The sequence below is a fragment of the Oryctolagus cuniculus genome, chromosome 2 (genome assembly GCF_051225735.1).
Source record: "Oryctolagus cuniculus isolate XC-2025 breed Fujian yellow rabbit chromosome 2, ASM5122573v1, whole genome shotgun sequence".
NCBI lineage: Eukaryota > Metazoa > Chordata > Mammalia > Lagomorpha > Leporidae > Oryctolagus > Oryctolagus cuniculus.
The window spans coordinates 168,452,720-168,467,981 of NC_142868.1; the positions used below are offsets into that span (position 1 = coordinate 168,452,720).

The 15,262-nt window shown below is 40.6% G+C and overlaps 1 long non-coding RNA gene across 3 annotated transcripts in view; it reads right to left on the bottom strand.

The window, feature by feature from the left end:
* The window catches only part of LOC103347699 (uncharacterized), a 227,992-nt gene that overhangs the window by 81,876 nt on the left and 130,854 nt on the right, over positions 1-15,262 (bottom strand). Inside the window, exon 5 of one of the 3 annotated variants that reach the window (XR_016229455.1) lies at positions 10,190-11,366. The exons of the other annotated variants lie outside the window; for them this stretch is intronic. This is a non-coding gene — a long non-coding RNA (uncharacterized LOC103347699). Of the gene's footprint in view, positions 1-10,189; positions 11,367-15,262 lie in introns of those variants that run through there. 3 annotated transcript variants of the gene reach the window in all.

A 15,262-nucleotide genomic window follows, 5' to 3' on the forward strand; every position in this document is an offset into this window, starting at 1 on the left:
CATAGTCCAAATTGGGCTTTCAATTAGTGTGAATTAATGCTTTGTGAACCAGAAAGAGAGGTTGGCAGAGTGAGTTTTGTCTTAAGATTAATTAATTAATTTATTTGAAAGGCAGAGTTACTGAGAGGGAGAGACAGAGACACAGAGAGAGAGAGAGAGAGAGAGAGAGACAGAGACACAGAGAGACAGAGACACACAGAGAGAGACAGAGACACAGAGAGAGAGAGAAATCTCCCATGCACTGGTTCATTCCCCACATGACCGAAACAGCCAGCGCTAGGCCAAGCTAAAGCCAGGAGCCAGGAGCTTCATCCAGGTCTCCAACATGGGTGGCAGGAGCCCAAATACTTGGGCCATGTTCCGCTGCTTTTCCCAAGCCATCAGCAGCAGGAAACTGGATTGGAAGTGTAGCAGCCAGGCACCCATATGGGATGCCAGCATCACTGTGGCTTTACTGGCTATACTACCACACAGGAACCAGAAGAATGAGTTGTAACTTAGAGTGCTGCCCTGTATATTATAAAATGAAAACTGTATATATTAATAGATACATAACAAATCCAAGACAATCCATTAGACACTTGAAATGCCAATGTACTTTAAAGTAGAACAAAAACTAAAAAGAAAAAAATTCAGGCAGGTACTAGGAATTACAACAGTTCCAGCCAAAATGTAAACTAAATAATAATAATAATAATAATAATCCCTCTTAAAGCCCTAACCTCCATCCTTTTCCTGTTATTTCTAAGCAGTACTCTTAGCTCCTCAAGCTATAAAATATCTATATTCAATTCTCATGTCTCTGCAAATCCCATCCAACAACCATCTAATTCTTTCTTCAAACCAAGGTACAACTGACTAATTTCAACTTAAAGAAATACTTCCTTCCGTAAGCATTTCTACCTAAACAAAATCAATATCTTAAATAAAAGGCATATGTTTTGTTGTGGCCATGAGAGTCTCTTGTGCAAAAATCTATTTTGTGTCTCATACCAAAAACAATGCATTACCTATATACATAATGCACAATGCACACCATACATATAAATGTATATATATCATATTGTGATGGTTAATCTTTTTAATATTTATTAATTTGTTTATTTAATTATTTGAAAGGCAGAGTTACAGAGAGAGGGAGAGACAGAGACAGAAAGAGACATTCCATCTGATGGTTTACTCTCCAAATGGTCACAACGGCTGGGATTAGGCCAGGCTGAAGCAAGGAGCCTGGAACTCCATCCAGATCTCCCATGTTGGTGCAGGGGCCCAAGCACTTCAGCCATCTTCTACTGCATTCTCAGGTGTGTTAGCAGGCAGTTGAATTGGACATGGAGCAGTTGGGACTCAAACCGGTGCCCATATGGGATGCTGGTACTGCAGGCAATGGCTTAACCTAATGTGCCACAATGCTGGCCCTCGGTGGGTGGTTAGTCTGATGTGATAACAAGGTGCCCAGATATTTGACTAAACATAAATTCTGAGTGCGTCTGTTGAGGATGTTTCTGGATTATATTAATGTTTGAATTAGTAGGCCAAGCAGACTGCCCTCCCCAGTGTGGGTGGATTTCATCCAATCCATTGAAGGCCAAGAAAGAATAACAGTCTGAGTAAGAATGAATTCCTTCTCTCTGCCTGTCTTCAACCTGGGACACTGGTCTTTGCCTACTTTCAGACTTAAACTGCACCCATACCATTGGCTCTCCGGAGTCCCCAACTTGCCTACTCACATCTTGGGACCTCTCAGCCTCTATGATCACATAAGCCAGTTCCCCATAGGAAAATGACATAACTCCTAGATAGACAGGTAGATAGATGGGTAGATAGTCCTAATAGACAGAAAAGGAGTCTTCAAAAAATTCATGGAGAATGTATAATATCTTTTAATTCCATTTTTCCACAGCTCTCTTAAGTACCCTCATAGATCCTTATTGATTCTGTTTCTCTGGATAACCCAAACTAATGCACATATTTATTCATTACAAAGTATTAGAAAATAATGAATACTTGTTCACCTACCACCCAACTCAACAAATAATTTATTATTTATCTCCCACTTTTTAGCCTCCAGCCCCCTCACCAGATGCCCCCAAAATAGCTTGGACACATTTCTTTTTTAACTTTTTTTCATTTTTGTTAAATAAAGAGAACAGATATCAGGTATTTCATGGGTACAGTTCTAAGAAGATAACTGCCAGCGTCACAGATAGTGCCTTAACCCACTTCACCGCAGCACAAGCCTCTCCAGGCTGTCAATTCAGTGAATGAAAGGGAGGATCTTTGAGGAAGAACATACTAAGAAACCATGAAAATGTTCCTCTACCCTTCTCCTGTAAGAACCTGAGTACATTTATTAACCTAACTATGTACTACAAAAAATGAAATATCTATGCTTTTCACAAATTATTGGACACGGGTTTGAATTTGTGCAAATCTGTGGGGTCCCAGAATATTTCTGGTTACTCTGTTCAGAGCACAGCCTTATCTATGGGTATCCAGTGGTAAATGGAGTTTGAAGCCAAGTCTATCTCATGGTGGGCACATAGTTTCTGTGACTCCAATCTCCAGCCATTACCTCCACTTCCAGATTCATAGGTTGAATGGATAAATCCAGTGAATGACAGAATCCTCACAAATTGGCCTCTTGACACAAAGTAAGCACTATTGTTTCCTTCCAAGTGCTAGACTTTATAAAAAATTAGTAAAACAAAACAACACTACATTTTTAAGAGAATTCTGGAAATTACTCACATCATCAGTGAAAACCGCAGCCCTACAGACTCCAGGAGAAACAGATTAGAATAAATGAATAAATTTAATAATAAATAGTTCTAATAAAAAATAAAAAGTTCTAGTAAATTGATTAGAACTAATAAATGAGCTCAATAAAGTTGCAGGATATGAAATAAACCCAGTAGTTCATTACTGTAGTATGTACAGTAGTATTGTTACACACTAGAAACAAACTATTCAAAAAACAAAAACTAAGTAAGCAATTCCACTGATAATAAGCATGAAAAATATATAATATTTTGGAATAATTTTAAATAGAAAGCATCTGTATACTGAAAACTATAAAGCACTGGTGAAAGAAACTGAAGAAAACATAAATAAATGGAAAGATATCCCATGTCCATGGATTAGAAAACATAATGGTGTTGGGATGTCCACACTATGCAAACTGGTCAACGAAACCCATACCAAAATTCCTAGGATATTATTCACAGAAATAGGAAAAAAGACCTCAAATTTTTATAGAGCCATAAAAGACCATGAATTGCCAAAAATCTGGAGCAAGAAGAACAAAGCCAGAGGCTTCACACTACCTGGTTTCAAAATCTACTTCAAAGCTGTAATACTCAAAGAAGTATGATAATACATAAAAACATAAATGTAGACTAATGGAACAGAATAGAGAACACTGAAACAAATCCATGCATTTACAGTAAACTAATTTTGAACATACATGTCAAAAACATAATGGGGAAAGGAGAAATTTTCTTTGTAAATGATGTTGAGGGTGACAGTGTTGTGATGCAGAGGGTTAAGCAGATGCCTGCAATGTTGGCATCCCCTATGAGCACAAGTGAGTCCTGGCTGTTCCCCTTCCCATCCAGCTCCCTGCTAATGTGCCTGGGAAGACAGTAAAAGATGGCCCAAGTGCTTGGGCCCCTGCCACCCACCTAGGAGAACAAGGTGGAATTTCAGGCTCCTGTGTCCCAGCCATTGTGGACATTCGGGGAAAGAATCAGTGGACAGAAAATCAATCTCTCTCTCTCTCTCCCCCCTCTCTTCCTCTCTGTGATTCCACCTTTCAAATAATTAAAATAAATACATCTTTAAAAAAAAATGTTGTTATGGGAACCAGTTTGTGGCCTGGCTGTTCCACTTCCTACCCAGCTGTCTGCTAATGGTCTGGGAAAGCAGTGGATGATGGCCCAAGAAACTGGGCCACTGACACCCAGATAGAAGACCTGGAAGAAGCATCTGGATCCTGGCCTGGCTCAGTGCTGGCCACTGGGCCATCTAGGGAGTGAACCAGTGGATGGAAGATCTCTCTCTCTCTCTCTCTCTCTCTATCTCTCTATCTCTATCTCTATCTCTCCCTCTATCTCTGTACTTCTTACTTTCAAAGTAAATAAATAAATCTTTAAAAACAAGAAAGATGTTGGGAAAATTAGATGCCTCCTTGCAGAAAAATAAAATTAGACTCCTATCTCTCATCATATATAAAAATCAACTCAAAATTTACTAAAGACTTAAATATAAGACTTGAAAGTATAAAACTACTAGAAGAAAACATAGGGGAAAAGCTCCATGATACTGGACTATACACAGATTTGTTAGCTGTAACCACAAAAGCTAAGGCAACAAAAGCCAATAAAGACAAGTAGGATTACATTAAACTAAAAGGCTTCTGCATAGCAAAGAAAACAATCAACAGATTGGATAAACAATCAATGGAATGAGAAAAAATATTTGCAAACCATACATATTACAAGGAGTTTATAACCAAAATACATAAGGAATTCAAATAACTCAGTAGTAATAACATAAATAAACTGGTTTTAAAAATGGGCAAAGGATGTTGTGGAGTTCAGTTAATAAGTAATTAATTTAAACTCTAAATTAGTTTAGATTAAGTACATTTGGAATTAAGACTTAGTAATGTATAGTATATTAAGATTAAGTGATATGAAATATGGGGCAACATATTAAAGTCAGGCTAAATTTTGGTCTTAGGAGCTTTTAGGACCTGTTGTGAGAACCACTGTTCCTCCATCTCAGGCCTTATTTTAAGCCAGAAAAGACAGGCCTGAGGGTATGGGAGTAAAACTATACCTGGAATTTAGATTCTTCCACCTTCCTGTGTGACACCTAGCCCCTAAGTTGCTCAATTGCACCAATAAAATGCACAGATTTAGGTAACTGCCATATAAGGAATAAGGAACTTGCCTACGAGTGTAGTGACCTATGTACTTGTTTACTGAGTGCATAAAAATGCTGGGAGGGGGAGGGGCAGGGCTTCTTGCCTCAGCACTGCACTACGTCATATGCCGGTGAGAGTCCCAGCTAGCTGGTAATAAAATCCTTTTGCTGTTGCATCCAGCCTGCCTTTTGTGAGTTGTTTTGGGAAGGGTCTCATACCGGACACAATAATTGAACATAGATTTTTCAAAAGACTTCATGCAAATGGTTAACACATATATGATAAAGTGTTCAAGATGACTACCCAGGTAAAAGCAAATCAAAATCACAATGCAACAGCACTTCAAACCTGTTGGAATAGCTATTACCAAAAAGTCAAAAGACAACAAATGTTGATGAGGATGTGGAAAAGAGGGAATTTGTACACTGTTCATGACATTGTAAATTGGTATAGCTGTTATGGAAAACGGTATTGAGATTTCTCAAAAAATTAAAAATAGAACCACCATGTGATCCAGCAATCCCACTTCTAGATATAGATATGTATATGTATATGTATATATATGTAAAGTATATGAAATCAGTGTATCAAAGTGATATCTGCTCTCTTACACTCATTGCTCTCATGCTCATTGTTTGTAACAACCAAAATGTGGAATCAATGTAACTGCCCATCAAGAAATTAATAAATAAAGAAAATGTGGTCCATATATACAACGAAATACTAGTCAGCATTAAAAAGGATGAACTGGAGGACACTATGTTGTGTGAATAAGCCAAGCAGAGAAAGACAAAAAGCACATGATCTCACTTACATGTGAAATCTAAAACCACTGAAATCACAGATGCAGAATTAGATTGGTGGTTACACAATATACCTCGTACTTGAAAACTGCTAAAGGAGTAGATTTTAAATGTTCTCACCACAAAAGAATGATAAGGATGTGAGGTAATACATACGTTAATTAGCTTGATTTTCCCATTCTATGATGTATACGTGTACCTAGGCATCATGTTGCATGATACACATTTTTTGACAATTTTAAAAATAAAGTTAAATAATAAAAGAAAATTGCAGGAGTGGTGATTTCTATTACATCCCCGTTTAACTCACTTGCTTAACAAGTACAGTGAACACTTGGATTTTATGGATTATCAAAATCTCTTTCTAGTTTTCAAGGGTTTTTTTGTTTGAAAGGCAAAAAGAGACACAAATAGAGATCACCCATTCACTGGTTCACATCAGCCTGGGCTTGTCCAGAGCAAATTCAGGATCTGGGAACTCACTCCGGGTATGCTATGTGAGTGATAGGGACCCAACCACTGGAGCCATCATTGCTGCCGCCCAGGGTGCATGTTAGCAGGAAGCTGGAATCAGGAGCAGAGCAGGGACTCAAACCCGAAATTACCAAAATCTTAATCAGTAACTTGAGTTGCCACTACTTTTCCTAAAGTTGTTCCTACTGGAGCAAATTGACATAACTCTGGTCATGTAGTACATACTTCCAGGCTTATGTTTCCTTTTCCATCCTAATAAACCTAAAACACCAGAAGCAATTTGCTTTCACCTAGCAGGGACAGCCCTTTTATTTCTGCCTTTGAACTATGTCAAATCTTTTTTCTTCTTTTACAAGTGAAGAAAACAAACTTCTCCAAGTTCAAAGTACAAGGATTATTTCAGGTCTTCTGTACTAATAGCTAACTAGAATTGTTAATAAAAATATGGGCCATGTCAAAATTCATGAGTCAGGGGATATGGAAAGAATTTGGGGATATTTGCGACTTTCCTATTTAATGAATGCCCAAGAATAAGAATCAAAATTCATATTATTTTTCCCAAGGACTATTATAAAGACTATTTTAACTGAAATGGTTCACATACAATCAATTTAGTGTATCAATCAAACATTCTTTTGAGTTTAAAAGAGATCCATCAAAATGGTGGTTAGGTAAATGACCATAGTTCCATGGCACTAACAGGTCTGTTTTAACCAATAGCCCTGAATAGATTCAGTAGGAGACACAACTGTCTATGCTTAACAAAATATCCTCATTCCCATCATACAACAGCAATTTTTTAAAGTCATGTTTTTGTTGTTGTTATTATAGGCATAGGCACAGGCCCGTTCCTTTTCTCTTGGTACTAGAACCAGTATGGGATGTGCTGGCTTGACTGAAAGCTTGAGCTCTCTAGACTGCAATAGCAAAAAATAATAATAATAATAATAATAATACTACCTTCACTATAAATCCCATCCTTAGAGGAGTTATAAAGATGAATGAGACCATATTGTTCTAATTTCCTGTCATATGTAAACCCAAGACAGAGTCAGAATCACATAGCATTAGAACCATGGGCAATGTTTTTTAGATTCCCAGGAGAAAATCACTTTATCAACATAAACTTGGCACGATTTTGAAACAAAACAGCATCCATCTTATCGGCCCATTGACTTGCTATAGTAAGCTCTGATATTTGCCACATCATTCCATGCTCAGAGCCACAGGAAGATGGATGTTACAAGTTAAGGAAGCAGTAGAATATTTGCAGCTTTTTCTGTTGGTGAATATTAATGTTCTTTCCTGGGTCCAGCTTCCTGAAGACCACAGGAGATGGTCATATGTGTGTTATGGAGACAGTGTACTTTCCTTTTTGTGTTTTGGTCCACAGATTAACGACCATGTTGAAAAGCAAGAAAGACAAGGAAAAGCTGCCATCCATCACTAGGAGTAGAGGTGTATAGTAATGAATCAATTTAGAGAATTTACTGTTCAGGAATAAGAAAGAAGATCTGTACTCAGCTCTGAGCCAGAAACAAGCATTGCTTTTATTGATGAGAAGGTAGTGGTGAAATATCACTTCCAAAGAGACATGTTGGCTTCTGGATCTTCAAAATATCACCTCCATCAAGGAGTCTCATTGAGAATGTCAGCTGCATGCCAGAGACTGCAAGGGCAACCAAAACCCTTGAGAACATTTATTTCCATGGCATCAGGGAAAGGAGGGTGTGAATCTCAGGTGATGCTGGAAGCTGAGTGGTTTGAGAATCCTTTTCAGTGCTGGCAGCAAAATTAATAGTTGGGCCCTAGGTTATCTAGATTAGGTCAGAGAGAAGTCAACTCTCACAAATATCTGAGCATGAAACATGGATCAGACTCTGGACCATGGTAGAAGATACAGGGAACTCAGAGTTCAGGAGAGAAGACAAACATGCAAGCTACAGTCACTATCACAGAAGAACTCCCAGTCTCCACCTTTCCCTCTGACACAAGAAATGCTCTTTCCTTGCCTGCTGCCCCTCCCTGCCAGGCAGGAGACCACGGCTTTCCTGGATAGTCCCAGGACTTCTGGGTTGCAGCCCTGGAAAATGAAAAGACCTAAGAAGGAGGCCTACTATGGAGAGAGACTGGAAGATGTACTAATAAGTACAGGAAAAGAGAAGGGTGGTGGGAGGGGAGAGACAGAGGAGGAGCACAAGTGGCTCCAGGGCCTGTGCAATGGAGATTTGGAGAGCGAAGATGAAGGGGATTTCGTCTGGTGGTGATTCCTTTTTATAGTGTTTGGTGATTGTAAACATTGGACTTTCTTTTCATTATTTTGAGCTGCTTAGACAGGTTCTTTTTATCCTTTCTTCTTATAAAGATTGGACCAGATGGACCCTTGGGAGCAGGCTTTGGTTTCTCCTTGAGTTAAGAATCAATGCTCGGCCGGCACTGTGGCTCAATAGGCTAATCCTCCACCAGTGGTGCCGGCACCCCACGGTTCTAGTCCTGGTTGGGGCGCCGGATTCTGTCCCGGTTGCTCCTCTTCCAGTCCAGCTCTCTACTGTGGCCCAGGAGTGCAGTGGAGGATGGCCCAAGTCCTTTGGCCTTGCACCCGCATGGGAAACTAGGAGAAGCACCTAGCTCCTGGCTTTGGATCAGCGCGGTGCGCCAGTCGCAGCAAGCCAGCAGCAGCGGCCATTTGAGGGGTGAACCAACAGAAAAGGAAGACCTTTCTCTCTGTCTCTCTCTCTCTCTCTCTCTCTCTCACTGTCCACTCTGCCTGCCAAAAAAAATTAAATAAATAAAAAGAATCAATCCTCTGCACTTTTCTCTGAAGGGAGGAGAGAATTTCCATTTTGCTTATGGCCTTATTGAGCTAGTGGATCCAAAAGGCTTCCGTAGCCAAGCAGCTCATGTCAAGAGCCTTGAGTGATCACTGACGTCTTATATAAGAGTGTTATTTGTAAAATAAACAAGAGTCACTGTGCACTAACTTCCCATGCAGGACCTCTGTCCCCAAGAGTTGTATCATGAAACTTAATAGTAAAACTTGTTCTCAAGAATCACTTCCTTTCAGTGTATTAAATGGAGGATTTATTATGTCTCATAAGTTATAGTGATGTCTAAGAGCTTGCAAAAGATATATCATAGTTGGGTTGTTCTTTAAAGACGATTAAGTTTCTAAAAAGAAAGAAAGGGGAGGAAGGAGGGGAAAAGAGGGAGGGGAAAAAAGGTGAAATTACCTTGGAGAAGCAATAACAAAGAACAGACTTTGTCTAGACTGTAGAGAAACAGTTCTCTTAGTTTTTTTATTCCATTCTTTCTTTTTTCCTTTCTTTTTGTTTCTTTTTCTTTCTTAGACTAAGCAGGAGAGGGAGGAGTGGGAGGGGTGGATGGGAGGGCAGGTGCAGTGGGAAGAATTACTATGTATTTATGAGATCCATACAAAAAAAAAAAGAAAAAAAAAAAAACAATCAATCCTCTAGATCTGAGCCAGAGGGCACTTCGCACCAAGGCTGCCTGGTGCACAAGGACAGAGGTCGAACAGGCTCGGGTCATAACACTGATTTGTGTAAAAACGGAAAACCTAACAAACATTGAAGAGAAAAAAACCATACTCAATGCTGCAATATATGGGAGAATGCAGAGTCAGCGGCGGCCTTGAGCCAGGCAGAGAAACAACATGAGCAGCTTCTTCAATGTCAATCAAACAATCACCTCAGGAACTGGTTAAAATGCAGATTCTATAACTCACACTCATTAGGATAGCTGCCATCAAAAATTAAATAAAAAAGAAAGAAAGAAAATGGTAAGTGTGGAAAGGATATGGAGACACAGAAAACATAACGTACTGTTGGTAGAAATGCAAAATGGTATAGCAATGATTGACCACATTATGGCAATTCCTCAAAACAGTAAACATGTAATTATCATATGACCCCCTCATTTCCACTCCTGAATATATACCCAAAATAAAAGAAAGCACAGGCTCACATATTTGTATATCCATGTTCATCGTAGCACTATTCCCCATAGCCATGAGATGAAAGCAACCCAAATGTCTGTCCACTGATGAATGGATAAGCAAACCATTGTATATACATATAAAAGAATATAATTCAGTCCTAAAAAGTAAGAAAATTCTGACACCTGTGACAACACAAATGAACCTTGAGAACATTATGCTAAGTAAAATCAGCCATCCACAAAAGACAAATATTCTGTGATACCTCTTACATGAGGTACTTAGAGTAGTCAAAATCATAGAAACAGAATGATGTTTGCCAAGGTGTGCAGAAGAGAAACAGAAGTTGTTCAATGGCATGGGGCTTCAGTTTTGCAATATGACAAGAGTGCTGGGGCAGGAGTTTGGGGCAACAACTGAGACTCTGCTTACAACATCCGCGTCTCGGATCAGAGTGCCTGGGTTCAGGTCCAGTTCTACTTCCAATTCCAGCTTCCTGCTAATGTGCACTCTGGGAGGCAGCAGATGATGATGGTTCAAGTACTTGGGTCCCTGCCACCCATGCAGAAGATCTGGATTGAGTACTGGGCTCCTGGCTTCTGCTTGACCCAGCTTCAATTGTTGCATTTGGGAGTGAACAAGCGCATAAAAGATCCTGACCCAGTGGATAAAAGATCTCTCTCTCTCTGTTTCTGCCTTTCAAATCAAAAATCAAAAAACTAAATTCGGGGCCAGCGCTATGGTTCATTTGGCTAATCCTCCACCTGCGGCGCTGGCATCCCATATGGGCACGAGGTTCTAGTCCTGGTTGCATAGGTATGCATATAGGTATGCATAGAAAAAGTCTGAAATGATGTTTATGAAAATGTTCTTAGGCCAAGAGAATTGAAAACATACATTCACGGGGCCGTCGCCATGGCTCACTTGCTCAATCCTCCGCCTGTGGCACCGGCATCCCATATGGGCACCAGGTTCTAGTCCCGGTTGCTCCTCTTCCAGTCCAGCTCTCTGCTGTGGCCAGGGAAGGCAGTGGAGGATGGCCCAAGTGCTTGGGCGCCTGCACCTGTGTGGGAGACCAGGAGGAAGCATCTGGCTCCTAGCTTTGGATCAGCGCAACACCGGCCGTAGCGGCCATTTGGGGAGTGAACCAACGGAGGGAAGACTTTTCTCTCCTTTTCTCTCTGTCTCTCTCTCTCACTAACTCCATCTGTAAAAAAAAAAAAAAAAAAAGTAAATTAAAAAATATTTAACATTTAAATGTGCTCACTTGCTCACTTTGGAATGTGAAGATTACAAATTAGAAAATACATATAGTATAGCAGAGTCGCCTTTCCTCATACAAATCTTATTTCTTTTCACTTAAAAGTTCTAAGAGCATTCTCTTATCCTTTCACGGAAAACAATAAAACTCTGTGTGTGTGTCTCTACTTCTTTCCTCCCCTCCTTCTCTTTCTCTCTCTCTTCCTCTGCCTTGCAAATAACAAGTGAAAATAAGTAAAAATTTGAAACAGTTGTGGTGACTGGTCACATAATAATGTGAATCTACTTAACACTACTAAATTATATACACTAAAAATGGCTAAGATGGGCTGGCATCACAGCTCAGTAGACTAATCCTCCACCTGCGGTGTCGGCACACCGAGTTCTAGTCCTGGTTGGAGCGCTGGATTCTGTCCCAGTTGCTCCCTCCTCTTCCAGTCCAGCTTTCTGCTGTGGCCCGGGAGTGCAGTAGAGGATGGCCCAAGTCCTTGGGCCCTGCACCCGCATGGGAGACCAGGAGGAAGCACCTGGCTCCTGGCTTCAGATCAGCGCGGTGGGAAGGCCACAGCGCGCTGGCTGCAGCGGCCATTGAGGGGTGAACCAACGGAAAAGGAAGACCTTTCTGTCTGTCTCTCCCTCTCACTGTCCACTCTGCCTGTCAAAAAAAAAAAAAAATGGCTAAGATGGTAAATACAATTTGTATTTCACCACAATTTAAACATTTTTATATGCAGCTTCTGCTTCTGTAGATCTAGGATGAGGATAGAGATTCTGTATTTCTAATCATTCATGTCTTATCTGTATATTAGAGTCACCTGGGGGATGTGTTGGCACTCCCAAGCCCACACTGTACCCCAGACCCACTCAATCACCTCTCGAGGTGGGGCCCTGGTACAGGTGGTTTTTGGAGCTCCCCAGTTGATTCCAAAGTGCAGAGCTTGGGACCCACTACTCTCCACTGAGTTGGTTTTCACAGATAACTCCATGTCACTCTGTTCTAATAAAGGGCTTTGTGGACAGCCCAGACAGAGCAGATTCTCCATCCAGGTTCACTTTAGAATCACCCAAGGAGCACTGTAAAATACCTGCACTTTTCTAATTGGTCTGAAGAAAGTACCAGGAGTGAGTAGGGCATGATTGCATGTAAGGCTTCTCAAGTGACTGATTGTCACTGGCTGAGAGAGTTAAGTATTAACTGAGGCCTTCTGCTCAGCATGTCTCTGCTACTCTCTAACCCAACACACAGACTCTCCTGGCCCTGTCCTCCATGTTAGTCCCTGCATTCCTCCCCTTGGAGTTGGTTTGATTACACAAATATTGCAGGGTGGCTGATGATGATGGAAGCACAGTACCACCTAATCAAGCATATCCAGCAGGTATTAAATGCTGTTAGAAATCATGGACTTGACCCTGTGAGCCAATTAGCTTCACAGACAGAAAACTCAGAACTGTGGCCACAAGCCAGAGTTCTTTTCAGCCTCACTTGTCATTCATCAAAAGAAGCCAGGAAAAGTGTGGTTAGTTCATACAACCCGTCTTACTACATGAGGGTGGCGTGGGCAGGACATTTTTACACTATGTGCTCCAATGGTATGTCATTCACCTAAAAATACTTTTTTTATTGAGAGCTTGCTACATGCCAGGCACAGTTTATGGTACTTGAATAAAATCAGCACAAAATCGGGGGTCTTCAAAAAGTTCATGGAAAATACATATCACACAAAAAAAGGCATAAATTTCAAAAGTCTTTTTGTACCTAAATAAACTTACATATTTTCAAGGATGTTTATATTGTACCTATTTGAAAGAGCAACACACACACACACACATACACACACACACACTGAGAGAGAGAGAGAGAGAGAGAGAGAGAGAGAGAGATCTTCCATCTTCTTATTCACTTCCTAAATGCCCACAATAGTCAGGGTTGGGCCAGACCAAAACCAATTCCTGGAACTCCATCCAGGTCTCCCATGTAGATAGCAGGGACGCAAGTACTTGGTCATTATCACTGCCTACCAGGATACATTAGTGGTAAGCTGGATCTGAAGCATAATGGCTGGGAGGCAAGTCATGCACTCCAATATGCGAGATAGGCATCCCAAGCAATGGCCTAGTCTGCTATGCCTGCCTCAATACCCGCCCCTTTTAATGACAAATTTATCTTTAATAAACCTTTTAAAAACATGTATGTATTTATTTATTTATTTGAGAAGCACAGTTACAGAGAGAGGGAGAGACAGAAAGAGAAGTCTTCCACCCGCTGGTTTACTTCCCAAATGGCTGCAGGAGCCAGGAACCAGGAGCCAGTAGCTTCTTCTGGGTCTCCCACATAGGTGCAGGGGACAAAGAACTTAATCCATCTTCCACTGATTTCCCAGGCTATTAGTAGGGAGCTGGATAGGAAGCAGAGCAGTGAGGACTCAAACTGACTCCCACATGGGATGCTGGTGCTATAGGTGGAGGCTTAATCAACTACACCACAGAGCCAGCTCCTCATAAACTTTTTGAAGTACCCTTCTATCCCTGCAGCTGCTGGAAGTTGCCCTCCCAATAAGTATCAAAAGCGAAATAATTCACATAAAAATGTTTTAGATGGTAAATTTTATGTTATGCATTTTTAAACCAAAATTAAAATTCTAATTTTTTGAAAGTACAAAGACTTGTACCTTAGATGTGAAGGAAGAATAAAGAATTCATGGGCTGGGCATTTGGTACAGTGGTTAAGACTCCTGCGTCACATATTGGTGTGCCTGGGTTTGAGTCCAGGCTCTGCTTCCAATTCTGGCTTCCTGCTAATGTGCACCCTGGGAGACTCAAGTATGTGGGTTCCTGCCACCATGTAGAAGACCCATATGGAGTTCTGGGTTCCTAGATTCAGCCCCTGCTGTTACAGTATCTGGGGAGTGAATCAGCACATGGAAGATTCTGTTTGTTTCTCTCTGTGTGTCTCTATTCCTCTCAAATAAAGTGAAAATTTAAAAAATAAAGAAATCATTCCCATGATTTGGGTATCCTTTAGGCAGGTCAAAAAAATTTTAAATCATATTTACAAAATCACTTTAGTAAGCATGGGAAAAGTACGGGAGCCATGTTATGAAGTCTGGGTTTAACAATAAGCCCACAATACAAAGCTTCAGCAGTCAGGCATATACTAAGCCACCTCTGATGTTAGACTTGGAGGTTTATGCAACCTCTGGGGCACCGTCAGGTGGGGATAAGGAGAAAACATACTTTATAAACATTGATTGCTTCTTGTTACACCTTCTAATGTAATCTGTGTTGCAGATGAGAATTAGCATAATATTATGGGTAATGGCAGGCAAAAAATGGCCTGAGCTGCAGTACTTGTTTGTGGATTTGGCTTTGTGCTTCAGGAAGTTGCTTTAGGAAGGGCATAACGAGACCTTGCATTTTCTTGCCAGAGCTATACAGGAGAACAACTTCTCTGCCCTTTCTTGTTCAAATAATAAATCATGAATAATAGGCTACATCACTGCAGCACGTATGAATGCTTCTGGCCAAAGAACATTTCACAAAATTCTGTTAAGACACAGGGCCTATTACTTTTCTTCACTCCATTTGACCTTTCAGTTTAAAACTGTGCTAACAGCAATGTTTGAGCCAATTAGATTTATGGTGTGCTATTTGTAAAGAATCTAAGCTGTGGCCTTTCTAGAAACATGGGCCTGTATCTACCTACACATAGGACAATTCTTCCAATCACTAGTTTTTTGCTGATTGCAGGTTGGTCTTTCTCAGCTGCCATAGTTCGCTCTATATTTCTGGCAAACAAAGGCCATGCCTGTTCAGGAGGGTATCTATCATGCCTCTTGGGCTGTT